The sequence below is a fragment of the Protopterus annectens genome, chromosome 1.part2 (genome assembly GCF_019279795.1).
Source record: "Protopterus annectens isolate FY-2018-M chromosome 1.part2, PAN1.0, whole genome shotgun sequence".
Taxonomy (NCBI): domain Eukaryota; kingdom Metazoa; phylum Chordata; order Ceratodontiformes; family Protopteridae; genus Protopterus; species Protopterus annectens.
The window spans coordinates 859,975,166-860,002,903 of NC_056727.1; positions in this window are offsets into that span (position 1 = coordinate 859,975,166).

Below are 27,738 nucleotides of genomic sequence, written 5' to 3' on the forward strand. Positions count from 1 at the left end.
GTGAATAGATCAAAATCACTTTCCCGGAAAGTAAAAACTGCAAACCTCTGGCATGTCCATTGTGGATAGAACTCCTCAAACATGTACCCATCAAGATGTACTTGTTAAACCTATCTGCAAGGTAGTTGGTCTTTCCTAGAATGTGTGTTGTGATCAGAAAATGATGCAAGTGATCACCCATTGCCAAATTCTGATGGCCTCTCGGCAAAGGGGTAAGGTCTGGTCTGCTGGGACCCCCCTGGATGGCTCTTTTTTCCTAATAGAGAAAGAATTTCTCTTTCATCCACTTTTCATTGTCAGGACAATACATCAGGAAGCAGACAATTTTAAGTGAGCAGGGATTGTGAAAATGGAATTGCATATCTTCTGTACATTATGTTTCTCTCCCAAGACTCCAGTGTGATGGTAATCCACACAGGTGAATGCAGGGATAAACAGCCCCAACTGGCTCCAGAGAGGAGTATTTAGGCAAACTTTCAGGGACACTGGTACTGTTTGACTGACAAGGGACCCCTGCATCCCTGGTTTTGAGGACTACCTTGATCTCTGAGTCAATATCCAATAAAGGGATCATTTGTACCATGACTGTCCCTGTCTGAAGTGGAATCAAAAGATTGATGCTGGGTTTTCCTGAACCATAAGGATTTGGACCCCTATTGGTTAATTCTGCAGGATTTCTGAGGGGTCTCTAACTTTACACCTATGACAAATAATGTCTTCCCATCCTTCTCACACTTCAGCAATCTTTCTTTCACAGAGGGGCTGAATAAGGATGCAAAACTATAACAGACATTTGTGAAAGACACTTTGAAGTTATCTGCAGAGTCACAGATGTGGAGCCAGTCATGGTGCCTCATCATAATGCCTGTGCCAACCACACAAGCCACTCCATCAAGAACTTCAAGGAGAGGTTAGTGAGGTTCAGCATCATGCCCACTAAGTCACCTACTGGTTCCTAGGCTCTGGTGTGGGCAGTTTCCTAAAAGAGGTTAAAGCTTGTTTCACTAAATCTCTTTGAAAGTGGTTCATGTAAGAGGCGCAGTTCAACTTTCTCAGGAAAAGGTGCCTGAGGCATAGGCACACTTTCCCATTCTTTCCAGCATCATTGAACCCCTGTTGTGTGGATGGATAATAACTGTACCATCAGGCAGCTCTCTTTTAGTGACTGCTGCTACAATCAAAGAATTTACCAGAGGTCCCTTGGACCAGTCTTGCTTATACTTTGGTTGATGGAGAATTTTGTCAGGTTTTTGGGAATAGCTTCTAAGTTGTCAGGTCTTTGCCATGCCATCCTGATAGCTAAATATATTAGACAGTTAGCAGGAGGAACCACCTAGGAGGTACAGGGTGCAGAACAATAGGCCTCAAGTAACACCTCCTAGACCTGAGAGGTTGGGTCTGTGGGCCATGATCCCTTCTGACTCATCAATTCTAGAATCTCATGAAAAGTAGCATCTTCTGGAGAGGACTTGAAGGAATGCTCTCAATCATTCAAGTCAGTGTCAAAGGTGAGAGACTCAATTGTGGAGTTTATGTGCCTCTTCTTGTATGTCTTCTTTTTGGGAATGTCAAGTGGTCCAATCTCTTCAGATGACATCTAATGAACCTATGCAGGTTTCTTGAGGTCATTTTCTTTGACCTTGGGAGGGATAATGAGCAAGCTGAGACACAGACTGCAGAGTATCAAGGGCTGGAGCCAATGCTGTTGAAAACTGTGCAGATGCTCTTGGTGGAGAGGCAATCATCTTCCGCATAACACTGAAGGCTGACCACCATGTCTGCCAGCACTGGACAACTCATACAGGGAGCAACATCCCATCATCCAAGGTGGATATAAACAGAGCCAAGGAAGGAACTCCTGGCATGGACAAACTGGAGGGCCTCAAAGGGGAGGCAGGTGCCTACATACTGAAGAATGAAGACTCTGAAACAGAAAACGGCACAAAACATTTTGGCACCAAGGATTGTGCCAAAGACCTGGCATCAAGTGGTCAGTCCAAGGCTCAGTTGATGTTGAGGGTCTCAGCATCAAATGAATCAGATGCATAAGTATAGGTGCTGAGAAATAAGTACCAGTTGGCACTGGGTGCACAAGCTCCAGGAGGTTGTAATTTCAGAAACCTCCAGTGCCAAAACATGGACCAGGGAAGGAGCAAAAATGAGTGATTAAGGGCCTATATGAGCCATCATGGAAACTGAGGGGGGGGGGGTGAGATGACACTAATCTCAAACTATCTCTATTCCCAGTCAATATCTGTAGCACTCAAATGGCAGGAAAGCCCATAAGGAGGCTGTTGAAGGGGGTCTGGAAATGAACTGAGGTAGTTCTTTCAATGACAGATAGCTGAACTGATGCTTTGGTGACTCTTCATAGACCAGAATTAGTTCCCAAAGTAATGATGTGAAGGGGGGGGGGGGTCTCCCTTATACAGCAGATTTGAAGCCAATTCCATTCACAGCACTTTCTGCACTGAAGAAGGGCCAGGGTCTTCTGCCTTCCTTTTCTTGGAATTGAGTTCCTGTCTTTCTCGTTGTTTTGCTGATTTTCATTTTTCCTTTCTGGACTTCTCCACTGACTGCTCAGAGGGAAGGAAGTCTTTCAGAATTAGCTTATTTTTTTGATCTGCTAAAGATTGAGAGCCGTAGGCTCTGCAGATTCAAAAGTCAGCTGAGAAGTGTTCTGGCCAGAGACACACCCAGTAAAGCTTGTGGGTGTCCTGGGGTGAAATTTTATGGCCACGTCTGGCATATTTTCTGAAGGTCTTTTTTTTATCTGGCTTAATCATTTCAGACAGTAAAAAAAACACATAATATAACTGTTCTAAATACTACAATAGTAATAACAAGAAAAGGCACTGCACTAAATATCTATCTAGTTATCAATATATCTAACACACGGTACCTATAAATTAACTGTTCCTATAAGCACGGTAGAAATACTGACAATTATTAATGCTTGTATGGGTATCTGTGTGTGTAAGTGCAGATATATAAGAGCTTTGTAGGATTTATTGGTGCAGCACTTGTCACATGCTGAAATTGTGGTTATATTCATCAAGGTTGATTGATCATAACATAATTCAGGAGTTTACCCCTTTTGTTTCCTATTATGCAATCATGGAGTTATTATGTTTAATTTCTAGGGATGTGGGGGCATAACCTTCATGTTAGGGGTGTGTGGGGGCAACCCCCCCACATAAAAGTTGTTTTTTTGTTTTATTTTTGGTAATCATAAATGTAATCTATTGGTTTATATTTTTTCTATGACTTAGCTGGCGATTAGTGGTAATTGTCAATGACTTTATTCAATATTTTATATTTCAAATAAACTCATCAGTGATTATTCTTTATTATACAATAAAGTCCCACTACTATTAAAAATAAGCATGCTGATTGGATAGTCCAACCACAGTACCAATTATAAACCAAGCATATAACAATAGAAAAAATTCTGGTCACTATGCAGTTGATTTTTCTACTGGAATATGCACCATCAATGTAACTTGATTCATGAAGCAGACTGTTGAAGACTTCTTTTAACACCAATTTGAATTCTCTGCTTAGCAGCACATAGAAAGTATGCAAATGTATTTCTTACTGTAGAAAATGAAGCTTGCAAGTTTATCATTAGTTTACACACACACACACACATATATATATATATATATATATATATATATATATATATATAAGATTAGAAGGTTGAAATAACCATTGAAAAGTTAGCAGGCCTCCCTCCAACATAAAGTGAGAAAAAGGTACAGAAAAACAACTAAAATGCTAAGGAGGGAAAGTATATTGTTAAGTACAGAAGGAGCCCTAGCTGAAAAAAAAATTAAAGGATTATATAAAAACTTTATAATATAAAATTAGAACAACTGAACCACAAGGCGTTAGTACCTGCTGCTGAACGCCAGATGCATAAACTGTGGTGATTCAAAGCTGACACGTTGATCCTTGCACAAAAGAGTTGAACACTCAGTTAAAAACCATTTATTGCACACAAACGATTAAGCGCTTTCACCTACATCCAAAGTAGGCTTCATCAGAATAAAAAACATTTCCTTTACATGATTTAAATAGTTTAAAATTGGCGCCAAAATATTCTAGTTCTTAAAGAGATATACATTCTCTAATAAGTATATAATAATGTGTACTCTCAATTAAACTTACATCAGTCAAACTGAATACGTCAAGGTCTTATTGTAAAATATATTGTACATAAAATATTATAGGATTAAAAATATAAAATATAAAATACATCTTAAGGAAATCTCATTGACAGTATTCAATAATACTTTTTGTAGAAATACTGTCATTTAGACCAGGTGGGGTTGTGGCGTCAGTTAAAATCTGCCAATATGTTTCTCTAAATGACAGTATATTTTTTATATTGCAACCTTTCGGGTCTGATATCACTGATTCCACTATCCCAAATTTGAATGAATGCTCAGATCCCTTGTTTATAATGTGCCTGGCAAGGGCATTTTTATCATCACGCTTCTTTATACAATAATTATGTGCATAAATTCTTTTTTTAAATTTCTGTTCCGTTTTACCTATATAGTATGACGGACACTTTATGCACTTTGCTAAATATATTATGAAACTACTATTACAGTTCCCTTTTTTAAAAAAGATTCTAGTGCTATTATAATTCACTAATTTTACGCATGGTTCTTCTAAAACAAAAGGACACTGTTTACAGCACCCGCATCTACTCGTGTGCTGAGAGTCTACTCTGTTAATATTCCTCTTTTTTGTATTATGTCTCTCTAATATACTCTTGAGGTTGGGGGCCATTTTATGTACAAAAATTGGTTTTTTATCTAGAATGGCTTCCATCTCCTGATCAGTCAACATAGTATACCAATGTTTGTACAGAATGTTTTTTACTTTGTTATGGTGTGTGTTGTATTCTATAATACAAGCTCTCCCATACTCGTTATCAGTTCTTTGTTTCTCTGCCATCTGTTGGTCCTTTTCATAGTATTTATAACCTAAAAGTGGGAATATATTAATACCCCATCTATCTAACAAATCTGTACTTATTTTCTTCATCATAGTAAGACTATATCCCCTATCTGTAAATAAGGAAATAATGTATTCTATCTCTTTCTTAACATCCTCTTTAGATGTAGTCATTCTTATTGCCCTAATACATTGGCCTTTGAAAATATTAATTTTAGTTCTGTCAGGATGGTAACTTTCAAAATCCAAGTAGGAGTTTGTAAATGTCTCTTTCCTATGTATGCTGGATTGGAAAAGCTCGCCTCTTTTGATTACAAGTGTGTCCAAATAAGGCACACCACAATCATTAAATTTAGCCGTAAATTTCAAATAATTACTACTCAGATTGATATAATTCAGATATTCACTGAAATCATCCTGGGTGCCTTCCCATATTATGTAAATGTCATCCAGGAATCGTGAGTAGTATTTGATGTTCGCCATATATTTGCTTTTGAACACCACCTCTTCCTCCCATTCCAGCATGACCATATTAGCATATATGGGGGCACAAGCTGCCCCCATCGCTACCCCTCTTGTTTGTTTAAATATTTCTCCCTCATAGTATATAAAATTATTGTCCAATACTATGGACATTAGATCATATACTAAATGAGTTTTCTCTCTTGTGAGGTTGCTGTGCCTGTGTATACTATTGTAAAATGCCTCCAGACCCTCTTCTTTGGGAATACACATAAACAGGTCTACCACATCTATGGATGCAAAAATCAACTGATTGGATGTCAATGTCACTGGATAATTTTTTAAGAACTCCCATGAGTCCTTGACCATATGGTCTACTTTGCAGTATACATGTTTTAATAAAGTATCTATCAAAACTCCACTGGGGAAGGTTTTGGTCCTACTGCCCGAAATGATGGGCCGAAAGGGAGGGTCTTGTAGATTCTTATGTATCTTGGGTATTCCTACCATTACTGCTAGAGTAGGGTATTCTACCTTTAAGAATTCGTAGGTGTCCTGATTAATTCTGTTATCTATTAAGAATTCTTCAATGTGACAATCTATCTTTCTATAAGCTTTATTCAGCTCATTCTTAGATATTTTCGTATAATTTAATGTGGCATGTAACATCTTATATATCTTACTATTATACTCCTTTTGGTCATAGATGACTATCCCTCCTCCCTTATCGGGCTTCATAATTCGGACATTGCTATTATTGTTCAATTCAGCAAGGACTCTGCTCTCTTCTTCAGACAAGTTAGTGATACCTGATCTGTATTTACTTTTGATCTTATAGATATCATGGGTAACCAGTTTCTCATATCTCATGACTTCCTGATTCGCACTAGGCATAAAACTGCTTTTTTTCTTTATGGTGTTGTTACTATCTGCCTGCCTGTGATTGTCCTTGAACATTATAGCTAAATTCAATTTTCTAACATATTTTTTGACTTCACAAATGGTGTCTACCAATCTAAATGGTGGGGTAGGAATGAATTTCATTCCCTTGGAGAGTAAACTGAAATGTGCTGGGGTCAGGGACATGCTAGTGTAGTTGAAAATCTGAAAATTGTCATATTTATTAATAACAGTCTGTGATGTTATTTCTCTTTTTTCAACCTCTCGGTCCCCCCCTGCATCAAAGTCAACTATCAGTCCTGGTGATGACTGTAGTCTTTCTTTCTCCAAGAGTTTTGTTTGGCCCATCTTTTGTGACCTTCTCTGTTGTCTCCCCTCCAAAAATTTTTTTCCCCCCTCTCCATATAATCTGTCTTTCTATCATTAGATTTCTGTCCTGCCTGTTTCCATATATAGGCCATGCCTTTTTCATACTGAACCATATACCTTCAGTATGAAAAAGGCATGGCTTATATATGGAAACAGGCAGGACAGAAATCTAATGATAGAAAGACAGATTATATGGAGGGGGGGGAAAAAATTTTTTGGAGGGGAGACAACAGAGAAGGTCACAAAAGATGGGCCAAACAAAACTCTTGGAGAAAGAAAGACTACAGTCATCACCAGGACTGGTAGTTGACTTTGATGCAGGGGGGGACCGAGAGGTTGAAAAAAGAGAAATAACATCACAGACTGTTATTAATAAATATGACAATTTTCAGATTTTCAACTACACTAGCATGTCCCTGACCCCAGCACATTTCAGTTTACTCTCCAAGGGAATGAAATTCATTCCTACCCCACCATTTAGATTGGTAGACACCATTTGTGAAGTCAAAAAATATGTTAGAAAATTGAATTTAGCTATAATGTTCAAGGACAATCACAGGCAGGCAGATAGTAACAACACCATAAAGAAAAAGCAGTTTTATGCCTAGTGCGAATCAGGAAGTCATGAGATATGAGAAACTGGTTACCCATGATATCTATAAGATCAAAAGTAAATACAGATCAGGTATCACTAACTTGTCTGAAGAAGAGAGCAGAGTCCTTGCTGAATTGAACAATAATAGCAATGTCCGAATTATGAAGCCCGATAAGGGAGGAGGGATAGTCATCTATGACCAAAAGGAGTATAATAGTAAGATATATAAGATGTTACATGACACATTAAATTATACGAAAATATCTAAGAATGAGCTGAATAAAGCTTATAGAAAGATAGATTGTCACATTGAAGAATTCTTAATAGATAACAGAATTAATCAGGACACCTACGAATTCTTAAAGGTAGAATACCCTACTCTAGCAGTAATGGTAGGAATACCCAAGATACATAAGAATCTACAAGACCCTCCCTTTCGGCCCATCATTTCGGGCAGTAGGACCAAAACCTTCCCCAGTGGAGTTTTGATAGATACTTTATTAAAACATGTATACTGCAAAGTAGACCATATGGTCAAGGACTCATGGGAGTTCTTAAAAAATTATCCAGTGACATTGACATCCAATCAGTTGATTTTTGCATCCATAGATGTGGTGGACCTGTTTATGTGTATTCCCAAAGAAGAGGGTCTGGAGGCATTTTACAATAGTATACACAGGCACAGCAACCTCACAAGAGAGAAAACTCATTTAGTATATGATCTAATGTCCATAGTATTGGACAATAATTTTATATACTATGAGGGAGAAATATTTAAACAAACAAGAGGGGTAGCGATGGGGGCAGCTTGTGCCCCCATATATGCTAATATGGTCATGCTGGAATGGGAGGAAGAGGTGGTGTTCAAAAGCAAATATATGGCGAACATCAAATACTACTCACGATTCCTGGATGACATTTACATAATATGGGAAGGCACCCAGGATGATTTCAGTGAATATCTGAATTATATCAATCTGAGTAGTAATTATTTGAAATTTACGGCTAAATTTAATGATTGTGGTGTGCCTTATTTGGACACACTTGTAATCAAAAGAGGCGAGCTTTTCCAATCCAGCATACATAGGAAAGAGACATTTACAAACTCCTACTTGGATTTTGAAAGTTACCATCCTGACAGAACTAAAATTAATATTTTCAAAGGCCAATGTATTAGGGCAATAAGAATGACTACATCTAAAGAGGATGTTAAGAAAGAGATAGAATACATTATTTCCTTATTTACAGATAGGGGATATAGTCTTACTATGATGAAGAAAATAAGTACAGATTTGTTAGATAGATGGGGTATTAATATATTCCCACTTTTAGGTTATAAATACTATGAAAAGGACCAACAGATGGCAGAGAAACAAAGAACTGATAACGAGTATGGGAGAGCTTGTATTATAGAATATAACACACACCATAACAAAGTAAAAAACATTCTGTACAAACATTGGTATACTATGTTGACTGATCAGGAGATGGAAGCCATTCTAGGTAAAAAAACAATTTTTGTACATAAAATGGCCCCCAACCTCAAGAGTATATTAGAGAGACATAATACAAAAAAGAGGAATATTAACAGAGTAGACTCTCAGCACACGAGTAGATGCGGGTGCTGTAAACAGTGTCCTTTTGTTTTAGAAGAACCATGCGTAAAATTAGTGAATTATAATAGCACTAGAATCTTTTTTAAAAAAGGGAACTGTAATAGTAGTTTCATAATATATTTAGCAAAGTGCATAAAGTGTCCGTCATACTATATAGGTAAAACGGAACAGAAATTTAAAAAAAGAATTTATGCACATAATTATTGTATAAAGAAGCGTGATGATAAAAATGCCCTTGCCAGGCACATTATAAACAAGGGATCTGAGCATTCATTCAAATTTGGGATAGTGGAATCAGTGATATCAGACCCGAAAGGTTGCAATATAAAAAATATACTGTCATTTAGAGAAACATATTGGCAGATTTTAACTGACGCCACAACCCCACCTGGTCTAAATGACAGTATTTCTACAAAAAGTATTATTGAATACTGTCAATGAGATTTCCTTAAGATGTATTTTATATTTTATATTTTTAATCCTATAATATTTTATGTACAATATATTTTACAATAAGACCTTGACGTATTCAGTTTGACTGATGTAAGTTTAATTGAGAGTACACATTATTATATACTTATTAGAGAATGTATATCTCTTTAAGAACTAGAATATTTTGGCGCCAATTTTAAACTATTTAAATCATGTAAAGGAAATGTTTTTTATTCTGATGAAGCCTACTTTGGATGTAGGTGAAAGCGCTTAATCGTTTGTGTGCAATAAATGGTTTTTAACTGAGTGTTCAACTCTTTTGTGCAAGGATCAACGTGTCAGCTTTGAATCACCACAGTTTATGCATCTGGCGTTCAGCAGCAGGTACTAACGCCTTGTGGTTCAGTTGTTCTTATTTTCGTTGTTTGGCTGCTATTGTGTTAATAATATAAAATTAGAGCACTTAGTTTTGCCCAAGATAAATCCATAAGCAATGATGGCAAGCAAGATCTGAGGAGGGTTGCTACATGGATGCATTGTGATAGGGAAGTTTTTAAAAGAGGTCAAGGTGGAAGCATTGGCAATGCTCAGTCAGATCAGATCTGACAAGCAGCCCAAGAATCTATCAGTTGGATTGGATGGACTAGATGAATAGGATCCTAAACAGCTCCATGTTCTCTGGCTGATGCAAGTTTGTCATTTATTTATTTACTTACTTATTTACTTCATTTATTTACATGTAATGGCCATGAATATCCAATGAGGCAAAACAGGGTACATGATGGTACAATTCCTTGTAAAAGAGTGCCAGTGCAGTGTAACAACTGTGGGTGGTCTTTCAGCTCAGAAAGCCACCATCTGGTGGTAACCTTCATTACTGAGTGTACATAAGCATGCGCTCAAATAAGGGAGACACTGTGGGCCCCTGCAGTGATGCAGGTAGCTCATCCCCCCCATTAAGCCATACAAATGCCTTCAGTGTTAGGATGTCAATGAGGCACACTCAACTCTTATGACGGCCTGCATGAAGGTCCCTCTGAATAGCTCTAACCCAGTACTGTGATGGGAAAAGCTTTAGAGACTACACTACTCTCCCCCAACTGTTGTTGCTGCTTGTTCTTGCCTTCAGGCCAACAAGCATTCTGGAAGTTGCATGGCCGTCTTGGTTCTTTCCAGATGTTTGATTATTTTGATTCCATTGGCCAAGCCAGTACCATAACTTGCATGGACTCTTTTGCATCCTTGGAAAGGGGATCTTTGGTGTGTGATACTTAATATCAACAGCTATTAGGGTCTTTCCCTCCTTCATATTTTCCATTTGCTCCTTATCTGCAAGTCTGATGGCAGATCCATTAAAGTGTGCATTTAGGAAGGTCACCTTAGAATATTTAGCAAAATCTGTAAAGTGCAGTGAAATGCAGTGCTATACTAGATGAACCACTTGCTGAACTGTGTGGGAGACACACATTAAGTTTTGAGATGGAGGACATAGTTGCCATTTGTGAGTGCAACATATGCTTTTGCTTCCTGCATGACAATTCACCCAGAAACTGACTGATCTCATTAGCAAACTCCACTGGAGTATGACATATTGATAATTTATTGTCTTCACTGTATATATGGAGGATATATAAACACTCTAACCAAATCAGTCTTCTCTCTGGATTCCTTATAAAGAGGCATGGCAGCAGATATCTGCATAGTAAGAGCCATTTAAAGGGCCACTATAGCAACAACATAGGCTGGCTTGGCACTCTCTATCCAATAAGTTCAGTCCTTGTGCAGTAAGAAGATGTTATCTGATCTACATGGAACAGGAACCACATGTAGTCCTGACTACAAACATACATATATACATACAAATATTTCAGGCATGAGCATTAAGGCCCTTCCAGACTGCCAATACACCAGAACAGTTGTTCCCATAATAAGTGTCCAGACTGTTCTTAAAAATATCTAAACTTGTGCTTGCTTTAATGTAATTTGGTAGTCTGTTCCATGCATCAGCTGCTGTCTCAAAGAACCAATGAGTACAGTTTTCATTCCTATAGAATTTTGTACACAAGGTATCTGATGATTCTCTACTACTTTTTCTACTATTTTTTGATAACTCCAAACATTCCCAGAGGTAGTTGGCCTTAATACCCTACATACCTGAATAAGATTTCCTCTTAAATATCTGTAAGAGAGACTATATCAGTTCAGATATTTCAGTCTTTCCTAATAACTTAAATTTGCACACCCATGGATGCCCTTAGTATGTTTCTACTCTACTTTTTCCAGTTTACTTATGCTAGTTCTCTTATAAGGTTTTCATATTGTTATTCCATACTCAAGTTTGGGTCTAATGTAACTGATAAATAATGACCACCATTTGTGATTTTCTAGACTTATAAATTTTTTTATACAACCTATAGTTCTATAACTATCATTAACCCATTGATTGATATGATTAGAAAATCTCTAAGCTGGATCTACCTATACATCCAGGTTCTTTAATGAATCTACAGTTTCAGTCACTGTGTGCTGTACTAAATATTCACCTTTCAGTTTATATCTCCCAAATCTCATATGCTTAGTTTTAGATGTATTTATCAGCATATTATTCTCCTGTGCCCAAATGGTCAATTTAGTCAAGTTCTTTTGCAGACATACCATGTCTGTAACACATGTAATCAGTTTACCCAACTTCAGGTCCCCTGCATACAGACTGTAGAATCCTTAGATGAAAAAGATAGGCATGAAAGATGCAATCTAAACAAGTAAGGGTCCAGGACAGAGCCCTGTGGGACACCCTGACTGTAACCAAGAATTTCACCTGTCCAATTGCTATATGATACTTGTCATGTCCTATTTGTAAGCCATGCAGCTATCAATCTAATTAAGAGTAAATCAATACCTAGTTGTTCTAATTTGTCAATCAGTGTTTTGTGTATGACCCTGTCAAATGCTGAAGTTAAATCTATATAAATTACATCACAGCACAATTTTCCACTCATAGCTGTTATTATATTGTCATAGAATATCATGTTACAGGTGATAATATAGCAATAACCCACGCCTGGGTGTGGGTAATGCTAAATTTACCCACGGTTGGCATGGTTTGGTCCCGAGGGCGAAACAAAGCCAACCATGGGTAAATTTAGCATTACCCACACCCAGAAGTGGGTTATTGCTATTATACCATGACATTATTTAAGAAAAGAAACTATTACTTTTCTTAAATAATGGCATAGTATAATGCCTGTTTACTGCCCTTCCGCAGATGTCTGGCATCCGGCAGTTCTGATGTACTGCGCCTGCGCAGTACATCAGAGCTGTGAGCAAAAGCAATGGAGAAAGCAAGATCTCCGTTGCTTTTTTTAGTGTTCGCTATGTTAAATGAGTTTAACATAGCGAGACAGTTTAAAATAAGCAGCGGACATCTCCGTTGCTTATTTTAAAACTGTCTCGCTATGTTAAACTCATTTAACATAGCGAACACTAAAAAAGCAATGGAGATCTTGCTTTCTCCGTTGCTTTTTAAAACACTGCCGTGTTATTTTAAAGGGGTTTTTCATGGCGAGACAGCTTTAAAATAAGCAACGGAGATCTCCGTTGCTTATTTTAAAGCTGTCTCGCTATGTTAAACCCATTTAACATAGCGAGACAGTGTTTTAAAAAAACGAGTTATACTAATGGAAAAAAGTCCGGGCAACCGGACCTTTTTCCATTAGTATAACTCGATTTACAACGGGCACGCTGGCCAATCAGCGTGCACGTTTTGGGGGGATCATGGTATAATAGTTCTGTTTTCAATATATGCATGCTGAAATATGGTTTCAAGTCCCAACTTTACAATTCTTACAATAACTTATCCAATATTTCCTTCTACATTATTTTTTCCACAACAAGAAGTAGACTTAAGAGTCTGTATAACTCTGGGTTTGTACTATTCCTCTTTCCCTTAAAGACAGGTTTAGTAAGTGCATGTCTCCAATCTTGAGGAATCTCATTATATTTATATTACCTAGTAAATAACAGATATAATGATTCAATAAGTTCATGCTGAGGTATTCTCAGGTCATTATTACTAATTCCATCTCCTCCCTGTGCTTTGTTTGGATCCAGTTTGCATAGTTCTTTTTAACATAACCTATTTTGAGTCTAGTATCTGAGGTTACCTGGATTTCAATAGAACAACTTTTCACTCCCTTTGTGAAGCCAAACTGTTTTGCATAAGATTTTGCAAATATATCGAGAATCTGTTGTGTCTGAGAATAAATTTTAGAATCTAAACGCAGTTTATCAATGTGTATGTCTTTACTCTTTCCATATCTTATGTATCTATAAAATAGTTTCCTATAATGGTTAATATATTTTTATATATATATATATATATATATATATATATATATATATATATATATATATATATTCAAATTTTTCATGAGCTTGTCTCACACTATGCTTAATTTGTTTTAACAGCTTGTTTATTTCAGTTTTCAAAGTTGTAGTTCATTCTGTTTTCCAGTTCTTGTATTTTTGTCACTCACCTTAATCAGGTATCTTGTTGTTATGGAAATATATCCCCCTGACATTGTATGCCTAGATTCTGATGTTAAACATTTTTTGACTTTTTGAACTCAATCAGTTTCTATTTCAAAACTTTTTACATTCCTTCTGCAGTTTTTCCACTGAATGCATCACTCCAATTAGTTTTACATAGTGACTGTTTTGCTTCTATACAATCTGTAATTAATGTTATATGAATTGGTTTAGATTCCAGTTTAGCAGAATTATCTAGCAACAAATTAACCTTTATAACCCCATGACCACTGCACATCAACAGTGGTAAAACTTGATGTGAAGTAACAGTAATTTCATTAGGAGCACAAACAATGTCTAGTAAGTTCTGTTTACTGGTAGTTTTTTCTTTTACAATCCGAAGCAACTATTGTTCCTGAGCATATGTTGTGAGTAACTTCCTAATATTGTTGAATTAATATTATCCCAGTTGGTTTCTGGTAAATTTAAGTCCACAGTCACTATTATTCTTCCCTGCTGTGCTTCTTGCAACAAATGTATGAATTTCTCTATGTCATCAGCATTTGACATTGGTGGTCTATACACGCCAACAACTGTTCTATGTTCCAGGGTTGTCGTTACTGTCACAGTTACACAATCTATGGTATTGATGTTATCATTGAACATGTAATAATTACAGGTCTCATAACTATCTTTAATCCCTATCACAACACCCCCACCTGATTTTTGTTAGAATGTCTGTTACAGTAAAAAGCATTTATATCCTGACAGAACTAGTTCCCAGTCATTGTTTTTAGCCATGTTTCACAAACAATAACGACATCAGTCGTGTGGGAACATAGCAAATATTTGAATAAAAAAACTGTACTATTAATGTTCTTAGCATTAACAACTATCAGAGATACATCAAATGTGTTTTTGTTATTTGTTGGAGATTCTTGGATTTTGTGTTGATCCATCAAATGTTGCTATTTGTGAACTGTTAAATTTTCAACCCTACAAAAGCCCTGCCTTGTGTTTGTCAAATACTGTAAAATATTTCCTGCAAAAATTCTCTTCCCTGATCTTGACAAATGCACACCATCCTGTCTGAACATGTGCCCAAAATTAGGGACATTTTTTTCATTTACCCCCCCAAAAATCTTTTCATTCACTGTGACCTGACTCTCTTTTGTATATGTGATTTGTGAAAAATATGTCCTAATACCAGTATAAGCCATACTATCTATGAGGGCTATAAGTTCCCTACTAAAAGTCAGGGAGTCCTTTCAGATGAGATCATTTGGACTGACATAAATAAAAACAGATCCACGCTTCCTTACATTAAGGCATTCTAAAGCTTGTTTTGCTCTTGGCAAGCATGTTCATTATCTTCTCTGCAAATGTTAAGCATCAGTTCCTCTAATGATTGAATCTCCAATTACAATATCTTTTTTGACCAGATCTGAAGAATCTTCAACTTCAAATTCTTTAATATCAGGTCTATCAATTGTTATAAAGGAAAGATTGTCATCACCATTAGTCTTTTTAATCACACTGTTTTTCTTGCATATTACATTTGCAAGCATACAATTCTCATCCAGCCGGATTTGTACATCCACAGCTTGAGCCACGTTGTCAATGGCTGTCTTTCTCATCTTTTTTCTTACAGTAATGTTCTTCAATCCTTCCACGTTCATTTTTGATTTCTTCCTTTTCACCTGTCCCTTGTCTCTTTTTTCTACCTTCTCTTTCGTAAAAATGCTGCCTTTTTCTGTAGACTGAAGGTTTTCTGATGGAAAAATATTACCATTCAATGTAATATGTGTGTTACATAACAAAGCAATGTCATTTTTAGTATGTATTCTCTTTATTTTAAAGACATTTATCAGTTTCTTTTTCTTCCTTGTGAACTATTTCCTTTTTTTTTTTCTTTCCTTCTAAACACTCTGAATCCTCAGATTGCTGAATATTTGTATCTAGACTTCCAAAGTTGTCAGGGACATCATCTTGTTTCATAGGAGTTGTGTGATCCTTGCAGACAACAGATACATCCTTTCCTAAATGTGTTCTATTTGCTCTTTGTCTAACATTATTTATCTCACCAGTTCAGTCATTAATATATGTAATTGCAGTTCTCCAAGCTGTGCTAATTGCACAAGTTCAATCGTCATCAGTAAGTCTAGATTTACTATTAATAATGGTAAGCAAATCATCCAACTTTTGACATGAGGAAAACAGATCACCAGTGTTATAGTACAGTTGTGTATACTTACCATAAATGTAAATGTTCGAGTGTATTCACTGTTGAAGTCATCACATTTGGGTTATCTACCTGCAGGTAGCCCTCAGTCAGCCCGAATACCAGAGTATTGGGATTTCTGCGTCAGATGCTGTTGGTTCTTCCATGACGTCAGGTCGTCAGGGGAATAAAACATGCAGCCGATGCCATTACATCAGTTTTATTTTGCCCCAGATGTCAGGAGCCCCCAAAATAGGAAGCAATTATATGGTATGGAACACCCCCAGCAAAAAGCAGATACCAATGATATAACATATGCCAAACAAAAAGGATAGGTAGAAGTAAAGAGAAGTCAGGGGGCTGGAGGGAGGGTAACCAGGACTGCAACAGTGAATACACTCGAGCATCTACATTTATGGTAAATGTACACAACTGTACTATGTTCTTCGTGTTTCACTGTTGCAGTCATCACATTTGGGTTGATTCCCAAAGCTGAGGATGGGTGGAGATAGTCAGGAAGCATTAAGGTTGGCAATCACTCCACTGCTGTGGGAAATCCAGCTCTGGATTTAGAAAAGATAGGTAAGTGGTAATGCTTGGTGAAAGTGTGTACAGAGCTCCAGGTTGCAGCTTCCAGGATGTCCCTGGTAGGGACTCCCCTGAGAAAAGCTGTAGAGATTGATGAAGCCCTAGTGGAATGTGTTCTGATCCCCTGTGGGATAGGTTTCCCATGGTGTTTGTAGCAGAAATGGATGCAGTGTGCTAGCCATTTAGAAATTTGCTTTGAAATGGCATTGCCCTCTGCCCCTGCAGCAAAGCTGACTAGCAGCTGGTCAGCTTTTCTGAAAGGCTTAGTCCTATCCAGATAGAACCTAAGCTGCCTGTGCACATCCAGGGAGTGCAGGATCCTTTCCCCTTTATTCTGAGGATTAGGAGAAAAAAGTTGGCAAATGAATGGATTGGTTTAAAGCCACACTAGAGACCACCTTGTGCATAAATGATGGGTTAGTCCTGAGGGAAACCTTGTAAGCATGGAAGATAATGAAGGGCTCCACAGCCATAAGGGCCTGCAATTCAGACACTCTTCTTGCTGAAGTAATGGCTAGAAGTAAAGCTGTTTTCCATGAGAGGAATTTTAACTCTGCTGTAGCAGCAGGTTCAAAGGGCATAAGTGTAAGCTTTTCCAATACAAAGCTAGGTCCCAGGCTGGAGTGGGAGCTCTCCTGGGGGGTCTTAAATTAGTGTGGGTCCATGAGATTTCTGCTTAAGTCATCAGCCAGTGAATTTAGTTTGCCTGGCAGGAATTGAGCTTGCAGGTGTACTTGGTTGCTCAAGGCTGTGTTCTACAGAGCCATGGCTAATCTGCAGAGTGGGTAGGAATGGGTTCCCCCCTGCTTGTTTATGTACCACATAACTGTGGTGTTGGCTGTCTTTACCAGTAGTTGTCCTGGAAGAATAAGGCCTTTGAAGGCTGTCAGTGCATTCTGTACAGCTAACATTTCTTTTTGATTGATATGCAGGTGCATTTGCTTTGGGCTCCATTTGCCTCAAATGCATTGTCCTGCCATGCGAACCCTCCCATGCATAGTCTGATGCATCTGTTGTTAGAGTTTGGGCGGCAGGGGGTTAAGTGAAAGGGAGTCCCTTGTTGTGGTAGCAGGCCTCTGCCCACCAAAGGAACTCTGTCCTTAGGCAAGGAATGACAGGAATCATTCTTTCCAAGTCCTGTGAATGTTGACACCAGAGACTTTTTAAGTACCACTGAAGTTTCCTCATATGCAGTCTTGCATATGGAATTATTAGAATGCAAGAGGCCATGAACCCTAGGGCTTGCAGTATTTTTCTTGCAGATAGCTGGGTTTTGGTGGCCAGTAGATTGAAGTAGTTTGTCAAATAAAACCAAAAAACAAGCAAACCACTAGGAAAACGAAAAAAGGTACCAACTGCAGACCAAATGGAGAATAAAAAACTTTTACTGGTTAGCGCTTTCATGCGAATAATCCTCGCACTTCCTCAGACAGTTAGACAAGCCAAATACATCCAGCTTATATACTAAACAGTGTTAATTAAACAATTATTCAATTGATTCAAACAGGCAATGAAAATCAATTAAACACTGGTATAAGACAATTGTTACAAAAATATTACTTAAAAATAATAATAATGTACTTCATATGCAAAAATAAATATGAAGAACAAGAAACCCAACACCTAAAATGCTTTATATATCATATATAAAAATATTACATATAAAAATATTACCTAAACATGAAATATTGAAACGCTACACTATTCAAATATATGCTAAATGGATATTAAATATTGTTATCCAAAACAAATGAATGTTCTTCATATTTATTTTTGCATATGAAGTACATTATTATTATTTTTAAGTAATATTTTTGTAACAATTGTCTTATACCAGTGTTTAATTGATTTTCATTGCCTGTTTGAATCAATTGAATAATTGTTTAATTAACACTGTTTAGTATATAAGCTGGATGTATTTGGCTTGTCTAACTGTCTGAGGAAGTGCGAGGATTATTCGCATGAAAGCGCTAACCAGTAAAAGTTTTTTATTCTCCATTTGTTCTGCAGTTGGTACCTTTTTTCGTTTTCCTAGTCTGTCAAATAAATTTGTTTGTATGGCGTGAGGAATGCCATCTGGGAAGTTGTGTTCAAGCTTGTTCCCAGGAATACAATCTGTTGGCTGGGCACCAGATGTGATTTCTTTTCATTGATGGTGTACCCCAGTGACGTTAGAAGTCTCTTTACAAATGTCAGGTGCTGTAATAGCAATTCCTGACTGCTCGCCAGAATCAGGCAATCGTCCAAGTATGGGTAAATTTGAATTGTTCTCTGCCTGCACTATGCAATGGCTGGAGCTTGGCATTTTGTGAATACCCTGAGCGCAGTAGATAAGTCAAAAGGAAGTACAGAGAACTGATAGTGCATAGAGCATCCCTTATGGGGATGTGCAAATAAGCTTCTTTTAAGCCTAGGGTTGCTAGCCAGGAGTCCTTGGCAAGCATAGGAAGCAGCTGTTGTAGAGTAAGCATTTTGAATTTTGGAACCACCAGAAAGGTGTTGAGAATAGACAGATCCAGGATAGGATGTCCAAGAGTTTTCTTTTCTGGATACCAGAAACAGTCTGGAATAAAAGCCTTGGCCCCTTTGATCTGCTGGGACAGGTTGAATAGCCTTGATACTGAGATGAGAAAGTACTTGCTTTTGGGCCTCTGCCCTCTGGTTTGAGGGGAGGCCTGGCCATCCACTTGGGGTTGGGAGTGAGTGGAAGTGGAATCTGTATCCCTGGGAAACAATGTTTAAGACCCATCTGTCCTGGGTAATGTACTCCCAGTTTTTGGCATGCAGGGCAAGTTTCCCTCCTAAAGGTGCAATTACTTGGGCAAGGCTTGGAAGAGTTAAGGATAAATCATTGTGAGATTTTACCATAGGATGGTGGCTTACTGCTCCCTGTTTTGGAGGTGGGAGCACTCCATTGCTTAGATGTGTGCATACCCTGAGACTGGTGGTCTGCTGCCCCTGGGTTTGGACTGAAAAGGTCTGGGAAGGACCGGAAAACAAGAAGTTATGTACTAACCATAATGTTCGATGTATGTAGTCCATCTCACCTTACATTCTTACCCGTGGGTTCGGAGCCAAACCTCGGTTCTGACTCGGCCATACTCTAGCTCGAAGTCTTCAACTGGCTCGTGGCTAAGAGGTATCCCATCGTGCAACAGGTCTGTTCCCCAGATCTTGTTTGCTGCAAGCTCACACACATAAACACTGTGAAGAAGAACAACCCCAACAGAAAGGACTACTGATACCTAGAGACAATATCTTCAGGTCCTCCAGGAGGGGGAAGAAGGAGGGTTAGTAAGAATGTAAGGCGAGATGGACTACATACATCGAACGTTATGGTGAGTACATAACTTCTTGATGTTATGTAGTCCAATCTCGCCTTCATTCTTACCTGTGGGACAGCGTCCCTAGCACCTTGATCTTGGGTGGCTCAATGAAAAATACTCTTGAGCACCGTGGATCCAAAGGAAGATCTGCCTCTAGAGACCAGATCTAATTTGGAGTGACTAATAAAGGTATGAGACAAAGCCCATGTTGCTGCTAGCCTGAAACGTAGTTGAGGTAGCCACAGAACATGTAGAATGAGCCTTCACTTTAAAGAGTAATTCTTTGCCATTGGAAGCATAAATAAATGAGATGCAATCGGAGATCCAGTGAGACAAGGTTACCTTAGAAACCAGAACCCCAAGTCTAGTGTCTGAAAACGAGGCAAACATTTGATATGATTTCCTGAAATCTTTTGTCATATGTAAATAGAAACGCAATTGTCTGTGAACATCCAGCTGATGAAACTTAAATTCTGCCTTGTTGGAGAATTCAGGAAAAAACACAGGCAACTCAATGGATTGGTTGATATTGACAACAGAGGCAACCTTTGGAACAAAGGAAGGATTGGTTCTTAAGGAGACCCTATATTTGTGGAACACCAAATAAGGTGGTCTAATCAATAATGCTTGGAGTTCAGAGACCCGCCTAGCTGAAGTTACGGCTACCAAGAATACTGTCTTCCATGACAAGAATTTAATGTCACATGTAGCTGCAGGCTCAAAGGGAGTTGAGTTGAGCTTCTGTAGTACAAAACTGAGGTCCCATGGCATCACTGGATCAAAGACTGGAGGTTGGAGTAACGATATCCCTCTCATAAAAGCCCTACAAAGCCTATGAGCCATAAGGTTGGGCTCATTAGCAAAGTGAAAGGTAGAAATTGCTGCCAATTGCACTTTAATGGTTGCCAGTTGCTGAACCCTGACTAAACAGTTGAGAAAGAAAATCCAGTATTGCCAAAATAGGCGCTGTATAAGGATCAATATGTCTCTCACTGGCTCAAATAGAAAATCTCTTCCATTTACTGGACTAAATCTTCCTGGTAGAAGGCTTGTGGGAAGATGATAGAATATGGACCACTTCTGGGGAAAATTATGAAGCCTGACTAAGGACAGAACTGAAGCAGCCAAGCTGTCAACCTAAGGGTCTGGATGGAGGGATGAAACTGTCCTGACATATGAGTCAGCAGATCTGGAACTGGGTCCAGAATCCAAGGCTTGTCCATTAGATAGGGTCGAAGGAAGGGAAACAAAATCTGACGAGGCCAGTGTGGGGCAATGAGGATCATTTTGCTCCCCAAAGACTGTGCTTTCTGAATGACCTTTGATATCAGATGTAATAGTGGAAAGGCGTAAAGAAGACCGGAGGCCCAGTCGTGAGCCAGAGCATCCCTGGGTGTCTCCCCCTCCGAGAGGATTAGGGTGAAGTAGCTGCTGCATTTGGCATTGAGGGGGCTGGCAAATAAATCGCAGCAAGGCTGACCCCATCTGTGGAATATCACTTCCGCAACATAATTGTTTAAGGAACACTCATGAGGCATTAGGATAGCTCTGCTCAGCCTGTCGGCAATCACGTTGGACTTCCCCAGTATATGCTTTGTAACTAGAAAGTGTTGGGAAGACACCGCCCACTGACAAACTCGAAGTGCCTCTCTGCACAGGGGGTATGATTTGGTTCTTCCCTGTTTGTTCGAGTACCACACTACCGACATGTTGTCTGAGTGGATTGCAATTGTCCCTATAGGGACAGAGCTCTGAAGTGCTTGCAACACTAATAGCACTGCTCTCATCTCCAAGACATTGATATGCAAATGGATCTCGTGATCCTGCCACATGCCTTGGACAGTCCTGCCAAGATAATACCCCCCCCCCCAATCTGGGAGGCATCTGTGGTCACCGTGGCAACTGGAGAAGATGGGACAATGGGCTTGCCCACGCTGAGATGGCTGGCCTGAAGCCACCAGCGTAGATTCTGCTTGCACGTGTCCATAATCAGAATAAAATGGCAGATGCTGCAGTGACCATTGGGTGAAAAGCAGCCACTGAAGAACCCTCATGCGTAGTCTGGCAGGGGGAACTAGCATGATCGTGGCAGCCATGGCCCCTAATAACTTGAGGACCACTTTTGCCCTGACCTTCCTCAATGGTAGTAAGGCATAGATCTTCTGTTATAGAGCCTGAATTCTCTCCTCTGGTAAGAAGGCCCTCATGAGCACCAAATCTAGTTTGGTGCCGATAAAAGTGACACGCTGCGAGGGCAACAAGGCAGATTTTTTTCCAATTTAGATTAATTCCTAACCATTGGCACAGTGTAATGGTGGTGTCCCTGGTCTGTAACAGTAGATGCCTGGTGGTGGCAGAAAGGAGCTAGTCATCCAGGTACAGAAACACTTGGAATCCCTGACATCTCAAGTGAGCCGTTACCACTGCCATGCATTTGGTGAACACCCTGGGGGCTGTGGTGAGACCAAAGGGCAGAGCGCGAAACTGAAAATGACTGGCTCCCAGCCGGAAGTGTAAATGACTTCTCGATGCCCTGTCCATCTTGATATGGTAGTAAGCATCTTTGAGGTCGATGGAGCACATCCACACATCTTTACCTAACAGAGGGAGTCTTGACTGTAAGGTGACCATGCGGAACTTGGACTTTTGTACATGAAGGTCCAATCGGCTGAGATCCAAGATGGGTCTCAGGTCCCCTGTTCTTTTCAGTACCAAAATGAATCTGGAGTAAGTCCCTAATCCTACTTGGTCTGCGGGGACAGGCTGCATGGTTCCCTTTAAAAGCAACTTTCTTATTTCTAAAGTTGTGGAATCCCTGTGTCTGGGTGGAACGTCTGGGATTCTCTTGGATGGTGGGGGAGGAGAAGAGAAAGGAATATGATAAACTCTGGAAATTATCTTTTATACCCACTTGTCTTGGGTGACTTCTTGCCAGGCTTCTGGGTATAAAGAAATGCGACCCCCAACCGGCTCCAGAGATGCACAGTCAGGCCCCCTTTCAGGAGCGCTAGTAGGGAGAACCACGAAAGAAATCACGGTCCCCCTGGTTACACGGGCCTCCTCTGCCTCTAGGGCGGTGTCTACCTGAATTTCCACCCCCTCCCTTGCCTCCGGAGGGGGAATCACTTTGTGTACCCTGAAAAAACCACTGCAACTTCCTGAACCACATCTTCCCACCCTTCTGGCCCTTGGGGTAAGGTCTAGAAGGCATGGAAAAACAGACGCCCAAGGCAGACAGGGTTTTTCCTTTCTGCTCGCACCTAGTGAGAGTGTCCTTCACCTTGGTTCCGAACAACAATGAACCATCAAATGAGGCATTGGTGAATGTAGACTTGAAGGCCTCCGTGAAATTGCACAGGCGCATCCAGGAGTGTCTCCTAAGAGAGACTCTGGAACCCGCAGCCCTACTCGCTCCATCGACTGCATATGAGATCAGCCTCATGGAGGAGTTGGTAAGGGAATTTAAGGTAGATATCTGTGCAGTGACCTTCTGTGCCACGGCATCAGAAATGTTACCCTGTAGAAAATCTCCTAGCTCTTTTAGGAGATCTCTCTGGAGCCTTGTAAAATGCATTAAGTAGTTCAGCGATCGCAGTGTAAAGGCTGCTGAAGTAAAAACATGCTTCCCATACCTGTCCATAGCCCGGGACTCCTTGTTAGGTGGATGGACAGTAGACGAAGTTTCAGCAAGTTCCTTCTTGGTGGCTGCTGCTACCACCGTGGCATCTACTGGAACGCCTTTAGATAGATACTCCTTGTCAGAGGGGGTGGACAAAAACTTATTGGGTCTCCTTAGGACCAGTTCCACAGTGTCAGGAGTTTCCCACATCTTTTGACAGACAAGGTCTAATAGCTCATCAAAAGGGGGAGAAACCCAAGAGGTGGAGGGTTGAGAACCGAAAGCCTTCAGGAACACAGACTCCTCATCAGAAGGGGGTTTGGACGGCCAGCCACCTCTCTGCTTTAAGATCTCCAGGATATATGAAAAAGAGATATCTTCAGAAGATGACTTGGGGGATCCCTCTGACTCCTCGAGGTCGGTCTCCGACGTGAGAGACTCATCTAGGGAGTCAAGTTGTTTCCTCTTACACAATCTCTTTCTGGCGGGCTCCTCAGGCAAGAAATCTGGGGAGATGTCAGAAAGTTGGGGACCACTCATGGAGGTATCCTGAGGCTTAGGGTCTCTGCTGCCCAAGGATAGAGCGTGAACTGAAACTGACACTGGTGCTGGAGGGGGCAGAGTATTGGTGCCATAGGATGCAGCTGATGACCTGGCCAGCACGCTCCTCATAACCTCGAAGGCTGATCCCCCCCGTCTCTGAAGGCCGACTAACTGTAGGGGAAACAGTAGTAGCCCTCTGCGCCGAGGAGATGAGGTCCAAAGCAGATGACGGGTCCAAGCTCACTTGAGCCAAAGCACCAAGAGGAAGGCTCGGAACCGATGAAGATTGAACTGATCCCTCCCCCTCGGGTCCAACCAGAAAACCATGGACCCTCGACCTTGTGGACAGAGCCAACGGGGTTGGAACGGAAATCGGAACAAAGAGGCCAAGCGAGGCTACTGGAGCTGAACTAATGGCACCCGATGGAACCGACAACTCTGGCTCCGAAGGGAGGAAAAACAAAGGATAAAGAGGCCATAGGCTCCGGAGCCGATTGGGTCGGAGCCGAAATCAATTTGGCCAACACCGTTGACTGAAGCAGTTTCTTCACCACCCTATCAACGTCCTCATCAGAAAGGGTCCTGGAAGACCTGGAAGATAAAGTAGGAGATCTGGATCTCCCTACAGAAGGGGGACTTTTGTGAAGGAGAACCTGGTTGAAAAACTGGAGACTGGCTCCGAACCAAAATATCCGCGACCGGCACCAAAAGACTGGGGCCGATACGGACTTAGTCAAGAGACTACCTTCTTTCGGCATCAATGGCAATGGAACTGAAGAAGGAGAAGCTGTTCTAGCCACTTTCTCTGGTGGCTCCAAAGAAACAGACGGAGCCGGAGAGCGCTTCTTAGAAGTCTTTTTGTCCTTTTTAGCTAGAGAGGGTAATGCACTGGAAGACTTAGCCAAGTCTTCCTCGAAGGAGTGTTTAAGCAGTCCCTTCAAAATGAGCTTGTTCTTCCTCTCCTGTAGCACATGGAGACTAAAGAAATGACAAAACAAGCAGGACTCTTGGAGGTAAATAGCCCCCAAGCAGTATACGCACACAGAGTGCCCATTAGTTAAAGACATTTTATAGCTGCATTCAACACACTTTTTAAAGCCCAAAGGCCTGTGTTCCTTAGGATCCTTGGACATACTGAAAGGAACAAATTAATATGTACACGCACTAGACCCAACTAACAAGAAACAGAGCCTCTAACTCAAACGGCCATGAAACCGGTGGGAAAAAAACAAGGAGGACTAGGTCCTCTAACTTAAACAGGCCTAGCCCGGGGAAACAAAGGCAGGAAAGCACCACTAGCCAGACACAACACTAAACTCTGACAGGATGGAGCACCAAACCAAAAACCACACAGAAAACAATGGGGAGGACTAGGTCCTCTAACTTAAATGGGTCTAGCCTATGGGGAAAAGAAATGAAAGGGATAACCAAACAGCCAGACAAAGGCGCAAAAACAGCCAGAAAAACAAATACAGGTGGTAAAATACCACTATCATACACACAGAGCTATGAAAATAGCTTTTTTGAGCAACAAGTCAAAAGTTTATAAAAAATTTATAAACAATATAATTAGCCATGGCCAAAAGTGAGACCACATCTGAGCTTCACGAGTGGCAAACGAGATCTGGGGAATAGACCTGTTGCACGATGGGATACCTCTTAGCCACAAGCCAATTGAAGACTTTGAGCTAGAGTATGGCCAAGTCGGAGCTGAGGTTCGGCTCTGAACTCACGGGTAAGAATGAAGGCGAGATTGGACTACATAACATGACCAGTTTTTTGAAGGCCAATGCCTACTGAATCTAGGTGGCTGTACTTGTAAGAAATCTTTAACAGTTTGCATAGATTTAGCTTTTTCCTCCATCCTTTTGAGGACTTCTTCTGCTTTATTGCCAAATAGATGCTTTTGGTTTAATGGTGGATCTAGTAATTTTGCTTTGACATGGTCTGGCAAGGTTTGTTCCTTAAGCCAAGCATGCCTTCTAAGAACAGACCCAGTGACAGCAGCCCTACAAAATGCTTCTAAGGCATCAGAACCACACTGCAAAGTATGTTTACCAACTTGGTTAGCAGAATGCATTAACTCTTGTAAATCTATATGTTCTGCACAATCAGGAATCAAGATAATTTTCTGTTTAATTAGTTCCATAATATGTTGTTGATACTTTAACATATGAAACTGGCAATTTAAAGCCCTCATGGCAAGAGTAGCAGAGGTGTATACCTTCTTACCCCATCTGTCTAAAGCCCTAGAATCCCTGTCCGAAGGGATAGGATTTTTGGCCATTGTAGCCTTAATCCCTTGAGGTCCCAGGGAAATGGTCTCTGGATGCGTAACAGGATTCTTAAAGAGGAATTTGTGGGAGTCAGGTACTCTATAGTACCTGTCAGGTTTCCTGGGAGCTGGAGGCAAGGTATCAGGGGTAAGGCTGGATTCCAGGAAGACATCATCTACAATTTCCAGAACCGGAGGGGTAGCTAGAGGCCTGTGCTGAGGCAAGTTTAAAAATTCCTCGAGTCTCTTCTTGGACTGAGAGTAGTCCTGGCTCTTCCAGCGGAAATGCTCTCTAACGGTATGCAGGGTTTCACCAAAAGAAAAATCTTCCGGTGGGGAAGCAGAGGGAATTGAATCCTCTGCATCAGAATCCTCATATGTAGATAAGGGTATGTCCTGGTAATCAGAAGGGACAGAGTTATCAGACTCCTGATCAGAAGAATCAGAAGGAAAATCAGTTCTTGATCTTTTTGAGGGGAAAGCTGACTTCCCCTAATTAAAGTAATAAGGTCTTCAGCCATTCTAAGCATTTGTTTTTGTGGCAGTTGGGCCTGAGAATGCGCTTTGGTCGTCAGTTTCCTAGGTGTAGTGTGAACTGTAGGCCTGAGAAATTCGGTATTTTGGTTGGAAACAAAGTTGTTGTTTAATATGAAAATTGGAAGGCCTGAATACACCCTCAGAAGCTGGTGCCTGCACAGCGGCTCCGGACCCATCCAAGGTAGAGACATCTGCAGGTTCCATAGTCGAAGAAGCATTTTGCAGCATACAGGACTCCTAATGGGTCTCAGTAGACGCCTGTGAATCTGTAGAAGTGGGTATCAGGGGCTGTGAAAATGCTTCACTGAGTACCGGCGGACTGGCGACTAGCTTAACTGTAGCGTCATCGGCAGTTTTAGACCTATGCCGTCTGTCTCTGACTTTATCCTTATGTTTTTTCAGAAGATCGGTAGTTGGATGGCTTATTGAAGCCATTTCGGAATACACAGATCGAAAACGAAAAAATTTAGCGACAAAAATAGCCTGACGACAAATGGTTCGGGTGTTGAACAAGGCACAAAACTGACAGTGAGGGACTTTGTGGTCTGGGCCTAAACAGGTGACGCAGTAAGAATGAAAATCTCTGTGAGGTATTTGCTTTCCACAGGCTAGACAATTATTCATTTTTTCTGACATCGGTTCGAGCAAGAAAAAAGGATCCCCAACGGGATACTTATCTTTTAGAAGACTTCAGGTCTAAAACTCGGAAATCGAAAATGTCAGGAGGTGGCTGACCAGCACTTGCAAACTGCTTCTG